A 3,248-nucleotide genomic window follows, 5' to 3' on the forward strand; every position below is an offset into this window, starting at 1 on the left:
TGATCGCGCAGAGAATCGCTGAGCGTTATGTGAGTGCGTGTGTAAAAGCATTTCAGTTCTGCTGAGCCAAATAAGACAGGTCAGGGTGAAGAAGTGACAGCCAAAGAAAAGCTTACCACAAAACGGAGAAGTTATGACAAATGAGACTATAAGGCAAAAAGAAAGTGCAGCTTTATGGTTTCATGGACAAAAGAATTTCTGTGGCTGCAATATGATGAGCTAAATAACCAGGGCTGCACATAAGTGGTCCGCAGGTGCGCATTCGCTGTCAAAATAAAAAACACGCACAAGGGTTAGGGTTAAATTTAAAAACTGTACTTTTGAGTTAAAATATCTATTTATAATTTTAATAAATGACAAATTAAAAATGCATGAACATTTTTTTGTATCGAAAAAATATCGAACCGTGACACCAAAGTATCGAACCGAACCGAACCGTGAATTTTGTGTATCGTTGCACCCCTAGTATATATATATATATATATATATATATATATATATATATAGAGAGAGAGAGAGAGAGAGAGAGAGAGAGATAGCTTCCCATATATTTATATATCATAGCCAACAGGCAGGAATTCATAGTTTGTCTTAATGTTAAAACTAACTTAGTCCCACATTTACACCTGGTTCTTAACCAGGGCCCTGTTTCAGGAAGCCGGTTTAGTGGAAAAAACTGAGTAAGTATACCCTGAGTTAACGAAAACTCTGGGTTTTCGGTTTCACAAAGCGAGTTCAGCTGAAGCCTGAGTGAGTCACTATGACGACACACGCCGTGAAGCTAACCTGCCCCCTAGCAGGTTTACTACAACTAACCCTGACTGTCTCCGCCCCTTTGTCGGAAACCTGACAGTAGGAAGTGTCAGACATGGCGTGTCCCTTCCTTGAAGAGCCAGTAGATCGTGAAGCCCAAATTCTCCGCAGAGCTCTCCGCCGGGAGAGAGTGATCAGAGCGCGTTTGGACATTTTATCATTTACTGATGATTGTCTGTGCGAACGTTACCGTTTCTCAGCACAATCTATAATTTATTTGGATAACATCCTCAGGCCATATATTACGCATGTGACACATCGCGGACATGCTCTCAGTTCTGTACATATTATTTGTATTGCACTTCGGTTTTTTGCAAACGGGAGCTTTCTGTATAATATTGGTGAAGCTGAGCACGTTTCCAAGGCTACCGTCTGTCGGGCAGTCAGGAATGTTACAGTTGCACTGAAACGTCTCCTGTACACGTTTGTGGTGTTCCCCGGTCATAGACCCACAAGATTCATCAAAGAGGGATGCCACAAAATTGCAGGTATCAGGATGACCAAAACTTAATTTATGATGTGGTGATACTTGAACTACTACTTAAATTTTACATTTATTTTCAGGGTTCCCAGGCGTGATTGGCTGTATAGATGGTACTCACATTCCAATCATTGCTCCTTCAGTAAATGAAGGAGACTATGTGAACAGGAAGTCTTTCCACAGCATTAATGTACAGGTACATAGTTCCCTGTAGCATTTCAAACTAACAAATTATTTCATCATAGTAATGGATGCTAATTTGTGTTCTCTGCACTGTGAAGATCATATGTGATGCTGCCAACATTATCACAAATGTGGAAGCCAAGTGGCCAGGCTCTGTACATGACTCACAAATATTCCGTGAATGTACACTGAGCACAAAATTTGGACATGGTGAGTTGAAAATACTTTAAAATATATAAAGACCAATTGCTTCAGGGACATTTGAACTGAAGTGTATCCTTCTGTCTTAGGAGAGTTCACTGGCTACTTGCTTGGTGATAGGGGGTATCCATGTTTACCCTATTTGCTTACCCCTTACCCTGACCCTGAACCGGGCCCACAGCAGCGATATAATCTGGCTAATTGCAGGACAAGAGCCACAGTTGAAATGACTATCGGAATGCTTAAGGCCTGGTTCCAGTGCCTGCAAAGACTCAGGGTCACCCCAGAAAGGGCATGTGACATTATTGTGGCATGTGTGATTCTTCACAACATTGCCACAATTAGAGGAGAACACTGTCCTTCTGAACCAAACATCAGCAGTGATCCAAACCATGAACATCCTGACCCTCCCACGGACATACAGGATGGAAGAGCAGTCAGAGACACCATATGTCACAATCATTTCTTTTGACCCATCACCTCAACATGTTGAAAGAAGAATAAACAGATTTTTTGTTCAACTGGCTTTATTGGTCGCCTGTATTTCCTGTACACAAAGTATTAAAAGATGTAAACCTCATAAAGTGTCTCTGTTGCTTCCTCCTCTGTAACAGCTGTCAATGTTTCTTCATTATTTTCCTGTAGTAAAGAAATAAACAACATTGCTGTTCTACTGTAAACTCATATAATCTGTGGAGTATTACTCACAACTGCATGTTGGTCTGGCTCAACAGGAGGCTGCACCAGATGCAGTACACCATCACCATCAACTGATAGAATATGAGGTTTATACAGGTCACTTATAACTTACAAGGGACCAAATGGCAATTAACAAACATACCAATCACCTTACACTTCATTGTCATTATGCTCTCAAAGACAACCAAGGCTGAGGGAAGGCAAAATCAGTCGGAAAATAACTTCACTACAAAATAATTCATTATGGTAAAGAGTTTATCAAATGAATGTGTCGCACTGCAAAGGTGACTGTGAAGAAAGGATGTATGCACATCATGTATTATTTTGAATTTACCCCCTATGTAGGCACTTGTGTCTTGCGGGGTTATTGACTCAGAGGATGTCCCCGCAGAGATGCCTTCGGCCACAGGGCGCCCACTGTTTTGGCTGAGGGCCAACTGCTCAGCCTCTGTGAGTGGTGGTGGTGGAGGACCCCCACCTGTTTTTCGGGCCTCCGCTTTTTTTCTGTTGGCTATAACGGGTCACATTTGAGCATACAGAGTAAGCAAATATGTACTTGTAATGTGCTCAGATAATTTCAATAAGTGCTTACAGACAGAAAATTAATGTAGCCTCTAACTGCAATTGATTTACATCGGACAAACAGACCAAGCACTATGGCTCATAATACAATTACACCTTACCTGTTTGGACTATATTTTTATATTTCATTTTTACTTGCTGCCAGGAACGTTTGGGGCCTGTTGGGTTGCACCTGCGCTCACATCACATCACAAAATAAAATGTATAAAATAACAAATAAAATAACATATAATAAAATAACGTGTTAAATGGGTGGAAATCCCTCGATCAATGTTTAAATTAACACTCA

At 40.9% G+C, this 3,248-nt stretch overlaps 1 long non-coding RNA gene across 1 annotated transcript; it reads left to right on the forward strand.

Moving 5' to 3' along the window:
* Positions 1-678: 678 nt before the first annotated feature.
* LOC145423196 (uncharacterized) lies at positions 679-2,358 on the forward strand. Its single transcript, XR_013904306.1, has 2 exons — positions 679-1,490; positions 1,576-2,358. It is a non-coding gene; the product is annotated as an uncharacterized LOC145423196 (long non-coding RNA).
* The last annotated feature ends 890 nt before the right edge of the window (positions 2,359-3,248 follow it).

The sequence above is a fragment of the Astatotilapia calliptera genome, chromosome 20 (genome assembly GCF_964374335.1).
Source record: "Astatotilapia calliptera chromosome 20, fAstCal68.1, whole genome shotgun sequence".
In the NCBI taxonomy this organism is placed as follows: domain Eukaryota; kingdom Metazoa; phylum Chordata; class Actinopteri; order Cichliformes; family Cichlidae; genus Astatotilapia; species Astatotilapia calliptera.